General features: G+C 40.0%; 1 protein-coding gene and 1 non-coding gene across 2 annotated transcripts in view; both read left to right on the forward strand.

Moving 5' to 3' along the window:
* The first annotated feature begins 3705 nt into the window (after nucleotides 1-3705).
* LOC113182441 (small nucleolar RNA SNORA73 family) lies at nucleotides 3706-3889 on the forward strand. The gene has a single exon (XR_003300729.1). It is a non-coding gene; the product is annotated as a small nucleolar RNA SNORA73 family (small nucleolar RNA).
* A 1835-nt stretch (nucleotides 3890-5724) lies between these two features.
* The window catches only part of G3bp1 (G3BP stress granule assembly factor 1), a 37731-nt gene continuing 26197 nt past the window's right edge, over nucleotides 5725-17258 (forward strand). Inside the window, exon 1 of the mRNA XM_026388284.2 lies at nucleotides 5725-5821. The gene's annotated coding sequence lies outside the window, so the exon portion shown is untranslated. The remainder of the gene's footprint in view (nucleotides 5822-17258) is intronic.

Raw genomic sequence — 17258 nt, forward strand, 5'->3', positions numbered from 1 at the left:
TATTAACCATAATAATTATTTCCCTGCACTTTTGCTAACATTTGATATTAGTAATCATTTTTCAAAATTTGATGGAATGAGCATATATATAGCACTCTACCACTGAGCCACATCTTCAGCCCTTTTTTATTTTGTACTTTGAGACAGGGTCTCACCCAGTTGCTGAGGTTGGTCTCAAATTTTCCATCCTCCTGACTCAGCCTCCTTAGTCTTTGGGATTACAGATGTGAGCCACTGTGCCTGACTGGGCTTCAAATTTATAGTGATAAAAACCTGATGCTGAGGTCTGGGATTGTGGCTCAGCGGTAGAGCACTCACCTAGCACGGACGCAACCCAGGTTGCACCACATAAAAATAAAGGCATTGTGTTGTGTCCATCTACTCTCTTAAAAAATAAATAAAAAAGAGGGAAGACCTCTCCCCTTCTTCCTCCGGGAGTAGTCTTTAAAAACAACAACAACCAAAAAAACCTGATGCTAAATACCAGTTCCACCACTTCTAAGCTATGTAATCTTGAGCTAGTCATCAAAACTTTCTCAACTGGAGTTGTTTTTTGTGAGGATGAATGGAAAAACAGACCGGCACTCTGACATGTAGTAGTGTTTGACACAATGTTATTTAGCCTTGTCTAAGCCACAGGAAGTAAGGACTCTTAAAGGTGTATATGTGCCAAATATGCAAAGGACTTTGTCTTGGACTCCATAACTTTCAAACCACTTGGAAATCTGTCTCTGTAGGATTACCTGATGCCATGCCTAAGGGGGAAAAAATAATCCCAACCTTTCAGGAGTTTCCCAGGAGACAATGTCCCTGTAGTCAGGGCTTTATCCTCCTTCTGGGCAGTATTAACAAGTGGGTAAAATAACATGGACTTGGAAATCAGAATTGTAGGGGCTGGGGATGTGGCTCAAGCGGTACCGCGCTTGCCTGGCATGCGTGCGGCCTGGGTTTGATCCTCAGCACCACATACCAACAAAGACGTTGTGTCCACCGAGAACTAAAAAAATAAATATTAAAAATTCTCTCTCTCTCTCTCTTTAAAAAAAAAAAAAAATCAGAGTTGTAGCTTCTAGGCCTAGTTGTGTGATCTTGGGCAAGTTAACATCTTTGAATTTGTTTCTGTACTTGAGAAATGGAAAAGAGGGGCTTGTGAATATTAAATGAGGTTTTTTCCTTGAGAAAAATACTAGCAAGAAGCCTGGCTCATGGTCAGTGCCCCACAGTTTGAGGATATGTGTTTGCAGACAGTCAAAGCCAGAGGGGGAAATTCAATTAGGCATGAATTTCTAAGCCAGTAAACTTCTCTTTGAGAGCACACCCCCCCCCCCAAGTTAAGAGATAGGTTCTCACTATGTGGCAGAGGTTGGCTGCAGCACTGGCCTCAGCCTCCCCAGCAGTTGGGAGTACAGGTGCAGCTTCAAGTTCTCTTTGGATCTTTGGGAAGAAGCAAGAGGAAAAGAGGTTAGCAGTCCAGAAGAGGCAGATTACAACTTTGATGCCTCATTTTCAAGACCCTTCACGTACCCACCCACAAGAGGTAATAGAGTATTCTATCCTGTTTAAAGATCAAAATCTGTCTATTGTAGTTCCTTATGTTATTCATAATCTGTAATTAACATTAATTTTTATGAAAACTAATAGACACATTAAAAATAAATCATACATTACCAAAGAGTACAGAATGAAAACAGCCTTTTTCCTGTCCTAGCTGAAGTTCATCTCCCTGTTAGGAATCTTTAACAGTTTCTTGTGACTTATGCATATACAGCAAAACCATACAGGAATGTATACATATAACTACAGCAATACCCATGTCTTAATAGAAAATGGCATCCCTCTACCCCTTTTTACTCAAATGCTATTAGGTATTCTCTCCCTAATATTCTGCACTTTGCTTTCTTAGTATCTTCTGGAGATCATTCTATAACTTAACATGTAGATCTGCTCTCATTTTCCATATGATTGCATGAGAATCCCCTGCAAATATACGCATTGTAGTATTGTTTCTAATTGCCCTGTGTAGTCAGACATTTGAGCTATTTCCAGTCTCTTTCTACTACAAAGAATACTGCAGTGAGTATTTTTAATCACCCTTCATGAATGATTTACTATGTTGGGTTAATCTGATCAGACAATTTCTTACCTAATATTTCCCATTCACTACCTGTCATACTATCTTCTGAGGTCTTGCCCATATTTCCCCCTGCCCCCCGCCCCCATTCTCTTGAGATTTGAGAAGAACCCGCAGAAAGAGCAAGGTGAAGTAGCGTTGTGCAGGGGTTTGCAGATTTTGCTTTGTGGTGGAGATAAAAGACCAGAAAGAGGCCAGGGACTTTCCCTTAGAAGGCTAAGATAACTTGACTAGGGTTTCTTAGCCACAGCACTGTTGATTTTTTGGGTGGATAATTTTTTTTTGTTGTTATGGGGTCACTCTCCTGTGCATACCTGGCCTCTATCTGGTAAATGCCAATAGCCCCCCTACCCAGTTGTGGCCATGACCCCCACCCCTACTCCAACTACTGCTTTAGACAATTCATTAGTGGTAAGTTATTCATGGAACATTTACCAAGTACTAAGTATCCAGCATCTGGGGCTCAAGGGTTTCTAATCTGGGTGGGGAAACTACCACAGGAGAATGCCAACTTGCTTTCCCTCCTCTGGGAGACAGCAATAGACATCTGAGATGTCCTGCCAACTTCTCCCCCACTATCCATTCCCCCTTCCTTCACATTAGCTTCATTGCTCCCAATCTAGTGGATTCCCTAGAGGTTAATGACTCTTATTTTAAATGTAGCACTTTCTCTATGCACTTATATATCTATTTTAACCTACAGAAATCTCAATTTTAACAATTGTTAATCCAACTAACAACTGGAGACAGAACCCACCTTATTTTTAAAACTGCTGCATTTAATATTATATGCATATCACCTAAAAATTTGCCAATTGATGAAAATTTGTTTTCAAGCATTCTGATAATGCTGCAGAACACCTTGGTACCTGTGTTTGTCAACAAATGTGGCTAAAAAGTATTGTTGTTTTGGAGGAATGTACATAATTCAGGCCACTTGGGTTATATTACCAATCCATAAATGTAAAAAATTTTGCCCATCTGCACTCATTAGCCTTACAGTTCCGGGAGTCATCTAGGAAACTGAAGTCTCCACTGTGCATGCATCATGCCATTGCTTTCTGTGCTTAGCTATACGCCAGGAGAGTTAGTGCCCCAGGTATCTTCATTGTTTTTAGCCAACTGAGACTCATGCGAAACATCAGTTAAAAAATAATATTGAGATCCAAATCTATATGTAGAGTTTTCTCATCTGCTTGAGCTTATCGTTTCCCAGTTCAGTGATGAACAACCTCAACAAGAGGATCCACCCCACCTGAAAGTCAGGGTATCACACCTGGTCAAGAGGGAGAAAGCAAAGGAGCATCTGAAATCTGAGCTTCAAGGGCTTGACCTGGAAGCTGATTTCCAGAAACTGTGTGAGGCCAAAAGTGCAAGGTGGAGATGGTTCTGATGCCAAGCATGGATTCTATCAAATCTAGAACCCCTTAAAATGCCAGAAGCAATTTAAGTACCATTATGGGTTGAAAATAAGACAATCTAGAGCCACGCGTGCAGTCTTGATATTAAACCTTGATTGCTAAAATTATCAATAAGTTTTACAGTTTTCTGGGGGAAAAAAGTTGCAATCTCTTCCAACGTGGATAACCCAGGAGGTCACTCTCCCCGGGCTCTGTCCAGGTGGCATAGGGGAGCATAGGGCTCTGCCTCATGATGTACAGTCCCTTTCCACAATGTTGGACATGAAGCTGGGCTTTGTGTCTGCACCTGCATATTCCTACGACTTCTCAGAGGAGACAAACCATGCAGGAAACAATATCTAGAAAAAAAAAAAGTTGCAATCTCTTAGTCCATCCTTTTAAGAAACTTTTCAGGTGTTCCCCATTGCCCTCAGATTAAAGCCCAAGTTCCTTGGCATGGCTAGCACTATCTCGGAGTTTCTTTAACTGTAGAAAACTTTCAGCGGCGTGTCTCTGTGCGCAGTTTCCTCTCTGCTTGCATAACTCGGTGGTGCCTGTTTCCGGGGTCAGCGCAGCGTCTGACTGTTGAATGGGTGACCCCGACTGCATTTCAACCAACTCCGACCCCAGCACCAGGAGATCTCAATGCCCGAATGAGCCGGAATGATGCGGAAGTGCGGCCTTACTGGCCAAAGGAACTCTTCTTGTCGCTCCTGGGCCTCCCCGCGTGAGTTTCGGACTCAGGTCTGGTCCCTGGAAGGACGCGAGTGGGCATCGCCCGGGTCGCACCAGGTTGCTGCTGGGTTGGAGCGCCTCCTCTACTTTTGTGCCAACAGGTACGCTCCATGTTACTTCATTTTTAAAAAAATTGCGGCAAAACTTAACCGGTGACCCTCCCGCATCGTCAGATGTTTGGAAAGACAACGGGGCCGGGGCGTGTCCATGTCTAGCACGTGGGAACCAAAGCTATTTCCACATAAAATACTCCTGGTGACCAACAGAGGGCCCAGCAAAATACCGAGACCGGACAGAAGCGGGTTGGGGCTCCTTAACCGGTGAAGTGTTTCGGGAAGATCTTTAGGATGTCCGCATAGGACTTGGCAAGTTACCTTTTAAAAGCACAACGCCACGAAGTAATAGTCCCCCTCACCCACAGCAATAAGAAAACGGAATGACAATGGTGGTGACGCACAGGATGTTGCATGGAGGCCAAAACTTGATCGGAGAATATAAAAACTGCCATTTTTTTCAGTAACAACCCCCCCAAACTTCACTGAAAGATCCAGGAATCGACCATGGGGCCAACCTGCAGCAGCACCTGCCAAGAAGCAACCGGATGGAAATGCAAATTCTCAAACTCAATAGCTTTCGCGTGTGACCTTTTTACAGGACCTTGCATACACACAGCTATTCTTTTCTTTGGCTTTCCTCTAACAGTTGCCCAACAATAGTGCTGACTAATGGTAAGAGCCAGCAAGTACTCTTTAGCGCACGGAAATGAAAAAAGTTGTAATAAGGATGATAAATTAAAAAAACCAGAAACTTTGCCATTTGGATCCTTGGGTACCAAACTGTGCGGAAAGGCGGGAGAGGAGTCTCAGGGTCCGGACCCAAGGGAAGTTAAGAAAGGAAAGGGGACAGAAACCGGGCTCAGCCTCATAACCGCCACAGAGGGTCCGGGCGGCGCTGGGTCTCTGCCTTGTTGGAACAGTCCAGCCCCCGTGTCAATCAGCTCCTTCCGGCATTGTGATTGGCCTGGGCCTTTCTTGGCTTCCCCAGTGCCCACCTCCTAGTTGCTTGGGGTTTACTTCCCCAAAGTACACGGGTCCCACCTTGTGGAGCAACCGCTCCTGCAAGGAAAACGGATCTCCGCCCAGGGGAAGACATTTTAACCAATGAGAGCAGTCCCCTGTAGTTATTGGCTACCCTGGATATCGGTCAAAGAACTGCCCACCCTCCTTCCCTGTGTGCTTTCAAGTTATTGGCCTTTCTTAGTGCCAATCCCTTATAGGGAAGCAGGATCTTCACGGTCTTATAGGCATGAGTCAAAGCCAATCAAGAGCCACGCCTTCATCCTGAGTCAGTACCCAATTGCTATTCGAAGAGCTCAGAGGACGCAGTCGGGATTGGTCCTCCGCTACCCCGACCTGGCCGCAACAAGTTAGGTTGAATCACGGTTATATAGACCGGCGGCGGAGCACGCGTGTGTGCGGACGCACTTGCGTGAGGGATTTCTGCCACCTTCTGTGCTGTGGGGCAAAGCTTGTTCCTCTCCCGCTCAGCCGCGCAGGTACGCTGGGGTGTGGGCGGGACAGTGCGGCCTAAGGACGAGGACCAGTTGGAGCGGTGGTGCAAGAGAGGAGAAGTCAGAGAAGCGCCCGCGAGCCGCATACCCCCACCCCCACCCCAACGGCCGCCGGCGCGCGCAGCGGACGACGAGTGCGCGGCGGCTCCCCAACCCCCGCTGCCTCGAGCGCGTGGCCCTGTCCACCGCGTGCGCGTGCCGCGTCCAACGGCCACGCGGGGCGGGAGCGAGCAGCTGCCGCCGCCCGGGCCCCTTGGCGATCTCGCGGCCTGGGGGCTTTGCGCGGCCCGCTGGCCAGCTTTTCCCGCCTGCTTTTTCCGCCACGCGCCGGGTAGTCTTTCCTCGCTTGGTCACCGAGCTACGGCTTGGTGGGGATCTGGAGGTTTTTTTTTTTTTTTTTTTTTTTTTTTAATCTGGGAATGGGGACAATACTGAAGCGTGATAACTCTTTAGGCCCGCAAAGCAGAAGTGCCGCTTTCTGGCTTTACAGGAGTTAGCGTTGAGGGAACAGCGAGTGCTTGGAGAGTTAGTGACAATAGCACCTAGGATTCTAATCCCTCACTGTGCCAGGCACTGTGCTGAGCCACTTATCTACTTCATGTGATTCTCACAACGACCTAATGGGGTAGGTGCGATTTTTCTCATTTCATCGCGACTAGGGCACAGAAGTGGAGTGACCTGGTCAAAGGCACTCAGACGGTAAGGGGAAGGTATTTGGATCTGTGTTCTTTGGGTTCCAACCCAGCTTATTCTTTGCTTCAGCTTTGTGCGCCCTCTGGGCACCTTTGCCCCTTGAGCACTTTCCCCTGAGGTCAGCCTCAGCTTTGAAAGGCCAACTGCAGAGAAGACTGCAGTAGCGTATTTGTACAGGCCAGTCCTAGGACTTTCCAGGGAGACCTGGGTTGGAAGTGGGATTATGACAAAGGAAAGGCTACTTCCCTACCCGTATCTGTACAGTGGATAGATGTGACCGATCAGCTTCTGGAAAAAGTAAAGAATGAGTAAATGCAAATGAGCATGGACAGTGTTCCGGCTCAGATTTGAAAGTCATAACAGTGTGATGGGAAATTCCCGCTAGCCCAAGTTAGACTCTGATAGTAGACCTTGAATCTTTTTCCGTTTTTTTTTTTTTTTTTTTTGTGGAGGAAGATCTTGGAGATTATCATTACAATTAATTAATTAAGAGAACGAGGTTCAAAATGAATTTTAGATCTCACCAGAGACTTGGGCTAACATTTGAAATTGGAATGGAAAGGTGCCCCCTTAGAGTATTAACTGGATCACTGTAGGTGAATAACCAGTGATTGTGATTTATTGAAAAGTATACTTAGGGTAGTTTAGGGTCTTTCGTGGATAAGTCTGTCTACATTCAGATTTTTTTTTTTTTTGCATTTATCCTACTAGAATCCTATCTATATGCAAAGACCCCTTTCTTACCTTTCAAGAACTTGAGTTTGTTTTTCTTGTACAGTTGTCATTTTAGATTATTTTAAACACAGTATACTCCTTGGTTTTATAAAGTAAGTGTTCCTATGTTTCTAGATTCACATGATTAACTTTATAGCACAAAAGTTTTGGGGCCAGTTCTGAATTAATTTGAAATTGACTTCCATGTAAAGAAGTTAAAAAGTCAGGTAGTTTAGTATTTATAAATGTATTTACCAAGTAGTTACCTTTTGTTTCTTACCAGAAAGTAGCAATAGATAAAGAATCAAAATATTGTACAGACAAGTTCATACCTTTGCTGGTGTTACAATAAATAACAGATTGCTTTGGATTATAACATTGTTTTACTTGAAACTTGCACTCTGTGCTGTTCAGGTTAGCCTACCTTCTATACATAGGTTACCTATTCAGTTTGCATTTTATCTTAAGTTTGAATAATTTATTAAAAGTTAAAACAATAATGACTTACATTTAGAGGCTGGGGTTGTAGCTCAGTGGTAGAGCGCTTTCCTAGCACATGCCTAGCACATGTGAGACACTGACTGGGTTCAGTCCTCAGCAACACATTAAAATAAATAAATAAAATAACCACTTACATTTAAAGTATTAAGTTTGTTCATCTAACTTTATTATTGCTCCAGGCAGAATATATCAGAATGAAAACACATTATACATTAGTTAATTGAGGGAAATTTTATTAATTTCACCTTCAGATATTAAAAACAAACATGTACTTTTATTGGCTTCAGGCAAATGGTTATCAGGTGGGCAGGAATATGAACATTATATGATTATTTCACAAATTGCTACTGTCACGACCTGTGCTTTAGTTTGTCAAGAACAAGTGAATGGCTTTAGTGGCAGGCACATGCTTGTAATCCCAGCTGCCAGGAACACTGAGGCAGGAGGATCACAAATTTGGCAAACTTTTTTGAAACACTTTCAAACTAAAAAGAGGTGCAGATGTAGTTCCAGTTATAGGACCCCTGGGTTCAATCCTCAGTACCCTCCCTCCCAAAGTGAATTGAAGTAAATTGGGATAATAGAGTAGTGTAAGACTTTGTTCCCTTACTTCTCACCCAAGACATAGGTTATTCTGTGCATGGTCCTGGGAATCAAACCCAGGGCCTCAAGTATGCCAGACAGACACAACTACTGAGCCACGTCCCCAGCCTTAGGCTAGTTTTGTTGGAGTTCAGTCCTTTCAATCCGAGTTTCTAGCAGAAAATAGGCAGTTCTTTAACTCCGTTTGCTTTTCAGCTGACAGTCCATTACAGAAACATTAGGAGACTTTGGTAATGTATGTTCTTGACTTATGGTGAAGTATTTGTTGTTGTTACTTAACATGGATTTTTTTTTTAATAACTTGTTTTAGTACTTTACAGGGAAAGTGAGGGACACAAAATTTTACATTTTTATAGCTTTATAATTGTATATAGTTCTTAGAATGAAAATGTGATCAATGTTAAAAGTGAGATTTAATATAAAGCCTGAATTTGTTATTAAAACCATTTTTAAAATTTTTGTCAATTTAATAAAATTGCTTGATCTTTTTACATTTTGCGAATTGGTTGGATATTTAAAAATTACAGACCTTAAGTAGGCATTGTGTACTCTTCATCTAATTAAATTGTGCATTTTGATGGCCTTGGATAAAACTATTACTCTGCAAAGAATATAATAGCAAAACCCCCTCCCCCCACTAGTCTTTTGGCAACAGTTAGTGGGAAAAACCTGTAACTGTCCTTCCAAGCTCTGCAGTTAAATTTAGATTTCAGCAACTGTAATCCCACTTGTAGTTCTTGATCACACTGGCAGCTAACTACATTTATATTTTTATATCTTAAATCAGCTTTCTGTTTTAAAGTGTGGAAACCTCATCTGGCCTTAGTAGGGAAGACTGAATTGCAAGCCAGGTGATGGGGTTAAGAGTGAGAATCATCGACACATGAAGAATAAAGTTAGGTTAAAAAGCAGAAAGCAATATAAATTTTTTCCTCATGGATTGTGACCTAGTAAATGAAGTCTTCAGGTTTTTTTTTAATATTGCCTTTTAGCATATGTGCTCCATTTTTGATATTGAATAAAAAGCAAACACAATTCGGAGAAAATCTGGCTTCTTGGGTGGGACACATATCTGCTTTGTAGGGGTATAGTTTTTGGTGGGTATTAAGTGACTATATAACAGTATTTTTGAGTATTTTATTCTTTTGCATATTTTAGTTTATTGCTAGGGATTGAACCTAGGATCTAAGCATGAACTTTTAATACTGAGCTACAACCACAACTGATTTACATGGTTAGTTTTTTTGGTATGAGGGATTGAACCCAGGGGCACTTAACCACCACATCCACAGCCCTTTTAATCTTTATTTTGAGGCAGAGTCTCACTAAGCTGCTGAACTCATGTTCCTCCTTGATTTGCATGTTTTTAAAAGTATTTTCACATTGTAGGTATTCTGATATTTTTGCTGAAAATTGAAGCTGTGAAACACAAATATATCTAGTTTGTGCACATGTAGTACTTAAAAGGGTGCTGTAACCAAAAGGATATAGAATCTGAAACGTGAATGTTGTGTCTACCTACTTTTCCAGTCTTCTCCCATCCTCTGTGCTGGCCTATAGGCTGTGTTATCGTCTATTGATGTAGGCCTGTAGGCTATGCTTTAAGTACATCTAGGTTTAAAATTTTTGTCAATTTAATAAAATTGACAAATTTTTATTAAAATTTTTCAGCTTACTCTTAGGATTTCCTACGGTGTGTGCACCAATGTCTATGAGATCCAAAAAAACGGGAGGCTAATGTTTTTAGAGGTTTCATGAATAAGCATTAGTATTAACTGTAATCTGTCTTTTCATGTGATGAAAAATGTTTTTTTCTGAGTTATGAACCTAAGTGACTAGTTTTTAATTTTGAAATAGAGAAAGGATACTCAAAGATAGCAAATTATTAAGCTTGTGGACTCTTGAAGTGTCCCCTCAGCTCCCCCCTCCCCGATTTAGTAATTCTGAGATAATTAGCAGTCTTAGGTACTGGTTATTAATCTTTTCTAATGTTATCATCTAACATAATCTTGGTACATTTATCAAAATAGAAATTAACATTGATAAGAATCCTGTTAGCAGGGCCTGGTGGCACATGCCTATGATCCCAGCTATTTGGGACAGTGATCACAAGTTTGAGGCCAGCCTGGGCAATTTAGTGAGACCCTGTCTCAAAAGGGCTGAGGATATAGCTTATGGTAAATCTCCCCTGGGTTCAATCCCCATTCTGCCTCCCTCCTTCCCCCAAAACAACAAAAACAAAAGGCTGTGGATGTAGCTCAGTGGCCAAGTGTTCCTATGTTCAATTCCCAATGCTGCAGAAAAACCAAAAAAACAAAATCCTGTTAAAGATAGACTTTATTTGAGTTTCCTTTTTTCTTTGGTACTGGGAATTGAACTCAGGGGCACTTTACTATTGAACTACACAGGGTCTCACTAAGTTGCAGAACTTGTGATCCTCCTGACTTAACCTCTAGAGCCACTCTGCCTGGTATCCTTAGGCTTTTTTTTTTTTTTTTTTTTTTAATAAAAGCCTCTTCAGTTTCTCAATCTGTGTTGAGATGCCACATTGCATTTAGTCTAATTCTCTCCTTTGTTTCCTCTAATCTGTGTTTGTTTTGTTTCATGAACTTAAGATCTCATTTGAGTTTGTCTGATGCTATGATTTGACTGATTTTATGGCTTTGGGGAAAGAGTGCTACAGAGGTGTAACATATACCCTTTATCACATTGTATCATAAGTGCTAATATCATTAGTTGAATTTAACCTTGATCATTTGATTGAGGTGATCTGTCAGGTTAGTATTTTCCCCTTTTCTTTGCTATTCATGGGAAGCTATGACTAAAAGCTCTAATTCAAGGGGAGGGAGGAATCACATTCTTGTAAAGGGAACAGAATCAGAATTTGTGGGCACATGGCTACTAATAATACTTTGGGGAGAAATATTTTATGCAAATGATCTGCATCTCCTTAAAGTTTTCCCCTTAGTTTTAGCATTTATTAGTGGATCTTGTCAATATGGGTAGCCTTTTTTCTTCTTTTTTGCAATACTGGGGATTGAACCCAGAGGTACTCTATCATTAAGCTACATCCCCAGCCAGCATTCCCCCCACCCCCCACCGTTTTTGGAGGGGTAGTGCTCAGAGGCACTCAACCACTGAGGCATATCCCCAGCCTCATTTTGTATTTTATTTAGAGACAGGGTCTGAGTTGCTTAGTGTGTTGATAAGTTGTTGAGGCTGGCTTTGAACTTGGGATCCTCTTGTCTCAGCCTCCGGGATTACAGGCATGCACCACTATGCCCAGCTCACCCAGCCCTTCTTAATTTTTCAAGATGGGCTTTCTAAGTTGCCATGGCTGGCCTGGAATTTGGAGTCCTCCTGTCTCAGCCTCTGAGTTGCTGGTATTACAGGTGTGTCCCAGTGTGACTTTTTTTTTTTTTTAAAGCATTTTCTTTGTTGTATTAATTATCAGGTACTTGAGGCTCACAAATATTTTGCCTATACTGGGGCTAGAATCAACAGTTCTTCTGAGGAGCAGTCAGAATATTGAAGGGAAGGTGATAGGTGATTAATGTGAAAAGTTTGGGAAATAGATTGTCAGTGGAACCAGATTTGGTGCTGTTGCTCTTTGGGCCCTTATATTGCTTGTATTAAAGTTGCTCTGGTATTTGGAAAATATTGTCAACTGAATTTCAAATGTTTGAATACACAACGTAACCTTGAAACACAATTTATGGCTTTTTTTTTTTTTTTTGAGCCGGGGGTACTGGATATTGAACTCAGGGTCACTGTACAACTGAGCTACATCCCTAGGCTTTTTATTATTTCGTTTGAGCAGTCTCTCTTAAGTTATCCAGGCTGACGTTGAACTTTCTTTTAGGGGGTGTGTGTTTACCTTTCGATCTCCTGCCTCAGCCTCCAAGTTGTTGAAATTGCAGATGAGTCCTTGCAATTAGGCATTCTTTATAGGTCTTGGATTCAAGTATTTTTGTATTTTCTTTAAATCTGATATATGCTTTGCAAATATTTACTCCCAGTTTGTGGCTTGTCTTTTTATTCTTTTAAATAGTGTCTTTTGCAAAGCAGGTTTTAATTTTGATAAAAGTTCACATTATCAGTTGTTGTGATGTGCTTTTGGTGTGTGTGTGTGTGTGTGTGTGTGTGTGTGTGTGTATGATATTTTTGCTTACCTTGTTCTCATACAGGTTTTCTTTAGTTTTGAATTTTACATTTTGGTTTGGACCATTTTGAGTTAAGTTTTATATATGGTGTAAGTCATGAGTTGTTATTTTTTTTTTCATATGAATGTTGAATTTTTTTGGCACTGTTCTTGAAAAGAGTATCCTTTTACCAAACTATTGTTTTTCTACTTTTGTTGGAAATTAGTTATATAGTGATATGTGGCTATATTTGTGAACTTTGTTCTGTTCCATGGATCCATTTTTTCTATTATGTTCAACCTATTAAAACTTTATTTACATCTGCATGGATAAATAATTTGTCATTGCTTTGTATATGCTAAAAACACATTAAGACATATCAGGCTATATCATACAGTACATATTCGCAACTGACTTTTTGACATTGTTTTTGAGATCTATTCCATGCTGATTTTCTGACAGCTATAAATAGGGGGACTATATCTTATATAATACCTGTATAGTTATTTATATCCATAACCCTAATTCACTCCAGTTAACCTGGCATAATTAATAGTATTAGTTTTCAATCTTATAAGTGTGCATGTGGTTATCCTTAAATATAGAGGTTTCTATGGTATGAATGAACCAGAATTCAACTCATTCTCCATTTGTTGGACATGGAGATTGTTAGTCTTATATTTTAGAAATAGGGCAGCTGTTACTTCTCTGTATTCATCTTATGCAAATGGCTGAGTTTCTCTTTTAGATATGTACTTAAAATCAGTGTTTTTAGGTAACTGCAAAAGTGTTTTCCACTGTGTTTAAACCAGTTGAGGCTCCATCTTTAGGTACTGTTCTTCCTTCATGCTTTCCTGTGTCTAGTATTTACAAAGATTTTATATACTAATACTTCAGGATTTCTCAAATGAGGAGTGATGGTTTTTTTTTTTTAAATTTTTTTACTATTTATTTTTCAGTTTTCGGGGGACACAACATCTTTGTTGGTATGTGGTGCTGAGGATCGAACCCGGGCCGCACGCATGCCAGGCGAGCGTGCTACCGCTTGAGCCACATCCCCAGCCCAGGAGTGATGGGTTTTAATTTGCATTTTACTGGTAACTTGGCATATGTTTGGTTGTCCATTTAGTACTTTCCTGGGTTACCAGATCCCTATCCTTTGTGTGTTTTTCTCCAGAGTTATTCTTTAGTGATTTGTATACAGGGTTGGTTGGTTATACTTAGGAATAAACCCAGGTCCATGTTCATATGTTCATACCAGTTACACTGTCTAGACTTGAGTCTACACCCTAATTCCTATATACAATATTATGGATATATTGATCTCTTACATGATGTTATATTTTTAAAAAATTTAAATTTGCCATTATAGTGACCTACTAAGGCATTTGCTATTTTTTAAAAATTTTGTTAGAGTAAGCTCTGTTGTTAAATTCAGGTGGACTATAGTTGGCCTTCATTATGTTTCCCTGCTCCTCATTTCCTTTAGCTTTAAAGGAAGCACCCTTAACATTTCATGCTTAACTTTAGCAGAATTGCTAGTGGAGAGTTTTCTTTACTGTTGTTGTTACCTGGGCATGATGGCACACACCTGTAATCTCAGCTACTCAGGAGTCTGAAGCAGGAGGATCACAAGTTCAAGGTCAGCCTAAGCAACTTAGCAAGACCCTGTCTCCAAATTAAAAATTTTTAAAAAGTACTTGGGGATGTAGTTCAGTGGTAGAGCACCCCAGGGTTCAATCCTCAGTACCAAAAAGAGAAGAAAAAAAAAAGTTGCTTGTGCAATCCAGAAACTTGGAAGCAAGTAAAAAATTTGAAAGCATTGAAGTCAGGGTCAATCAATAAAATTGGTGATGTGAACTGTTGATGTCATTGATATTTCTATGATTTGTGTGGGTATGTGTAGTTTTTTCAGTTCTGGGGGTGGAACTTGGCTTGAGGATGGATGCAAGTACTTTGCCGCTGAGCTAAATAAACCCCTAACCTGGTTTATACTAGTAGTGTTTATTGAAGGTATTAGGTACTTTTCAGGTTACTTAAGTGTGAAGTGTGACATTCATTTTTTGCTGCTTGTAGGTAGCAGATAATTTCAGTTTCACTTTTTTCCTACTCTGTAAAATACCTTACTGGTAATCATGCTTTCATTATATTTTAGAGAGATCCTAAAGCCACAAAGTGAAATCAAACACAAAATGAATTCCTTCTTATGTAAAACTTAAGAAAATATTCTAATATGGTTCTTGATTAGCAAGTAAATATCTTGTTTTAATATAAACTTAAAGGCAAACAAAGATGCTTCCCTGTCCTCTTTAAGCAATTTTTTGGGTGGGATGCATGGCTCTGAGGTCTTACCTCTGAAAGTTGGGAGAAAGTGCCAGACATAAAAAAGTCCCTGCACTGCAAAAAAGTTAAAATTGGACCAATTACACCTGTGCTAATAAATATTAGAGCTGTTCTATGATCTTCAGATCTGCCATACACAGCAGAATTTATGAAGCAGGGATTTTAAGATCATTTCAAGAGAGCTAAAATATGTAAGATACCATACCACTAGTAATTGGATGTTGGTAGTCTTTGCTGTTTCTGTTTATTATGAATGTAAAGCATATTCATCCCAAGACAGTACAGTAATACATAGGTCTTAGAAGTAGCCCTAGAGGTTTAGAAATTTGATAACAAGTTTTTCTGGATTTTTTTTCAGGAGTACTTAAAGTTTACGTTTTTATTTTTTTCCTTATAAAAATTTAGTTCTAAATACCTATTGTTATGCAACTTTTCCTCATTTGATACATTTTTAACATTTTATTTTTGGTGCTAGGAATCAAATAGTTATTTCTCTGCCCATTTAGTAGCCTGAAAGTTTTTCCTTTTAATAGCCACATAGTATTCAATTACATAATTTTGTATATACATTATATGTAATGTAATACAATTTTCCATAATACATGTAGTGCAACAATGTGTATTTTATACTTTATGTTGATTACATGTACTTATAGTACTTATATCCTAAGGTGTTTTTTTTTTTTTTTTTTTGGTACTAGAGATTGAAGCGAAGGGGCACTTAACCACTGAGCCACATCTCCAGTCCTTTGAGATAGGATCTCACCAAGTTGCTTAGCACCTCACTCAGTTTCTGAGGCTGGTTTTGAATTTGCAATCTTCCTGCCTCATCCTCCCAAGCAGCTGGGATTATAGGCATAAGACAACATGCTTGGCTAACTTGAGTTCCATCCCCAATACTGCAAAAAATGTACATAACACAGACAACACACATCATGGAAATATCATTGACACAGTTCACACAATCACCAATTTTTTTTTTTAACTTGGAGATCATCCTGTTTTAGCCTCCTGAGTTGCTGGGATTACAGGCATACACTACTGCGCCCAGCCTCCTTGGCTTTTTATTTTTTGAGACAGGGTGTCACTAAGTTGCTTAGGGGCTTCAACCCCCTGAGTCACTACAAACTTAGTTTTCTTGGAAAAGCTGCTCTGGTCTTATAGGAAGACCCCAGGCCCATCACATCAGCATGGAAGAGAGTTGTTTTTGATGGTTGAAATAATAAAACTGGCATATTTCTTACTCTTATTTTGATACATGGTTTATATTCTAACCAATACTGTTTTCTTGATATATGCTTTTTTAAATTGGGAATAACTATAATCTATTTGTAGGCATTTCTAAAAAATTCTTTGGGGAAAGGACACAGTGTATCCAAGAGTGTTAGAATGGGAGAATCTTGGAACTTTTTTTTAGTGTATATTTTCATTGGAACTTTCCCCCTGTGTTTTCTTCTAGTAGTTTCATAGTTCTGGGTGTGTGTACTTTCCTTCGATTTAATAGTTTTTTTTTTGTTTGTTTGTTTTTTAACTGTATTTTTTATATGGTGTTGAGGATCAAACCCAGTGCTGCACATGTGCTAGACAAGCACTCTACCATTGAGCTACAACTGCAGCCCAATAGTTTTTATAAAACGTTTGTCATAGTGGATCAGTAACTGGCAAAATATTGTTCTTTCTATGATAAATCCATTTCAGTTTGCTTTTTTTTATTATTTTGATTTTATATAATTGAGAGTTGATGAATAAAGAGAATAGAGACTATTCTCAAGTTATTTTGTTAGTCCTGTGTTTCTCATAACTTGTGTTTTATGTTTGGGTGAGAAAAGAATAAAGATTTCAGAAGTGATTTATAAAAAACAAATTTTCCTCTAATTAGGGTTGATAGAGACATTTAATAGACACAAGTCTTCTGGGCTCAAATTGCCAAAGGTTTTTTTTTTTTTAAACTAAGAATGATCGGGCTGGGGATGTGGCTCAAGCAGTAGCGCGCTTGCCTGGCATGCGTGCGGCCCGGGTTTGATCCTCAGCACCACATACCAACAAAGATGTTGTGTCTGCCGGTAACTAAAAAATAAATATCAAAATTTTCTCTCTCTCTCTCTCTCTCTTTAAAAAAAAAAAAACTAAGAATGATCAAACAGACTACTTTTTAAAATTGAATGATCAAGTTACCCACAAAACAGTGTATCATCTTACGTAACTGAAGAACTTTCCTGACCTATCTGTAGTAACTGGTAGTACAGGTACATGTTGTTTTAATATTCTTAATTATTCTGCTGGAATTATAGTGCAGAGCATTGTGTGCCCAGAGGCCCTAGGTTCAGTCCCTACTGCCAGACCCCCCCCCCAAAAAAATCCCCTAATTATTCTAATGTATTCTTCTGATATCGCCAGGACTCCCCCCCCCCCCCCCCCACTGGTGA

This window comes from Urocitellus parryii, chromosome 1 (genome assembly GCF_045843805.1).
Source record: "Urocitellus parryii isolate mUroPar1 chromosome 1, mUroPar1.hap1, whole genome shotgun sequence".
NCBI classification, from domain to species: Eukaryota; Metazoa; Chordata; class Mammalia; order Rodentia; family Sciuridae; genus Urocitellus; species Urocitellus parryii.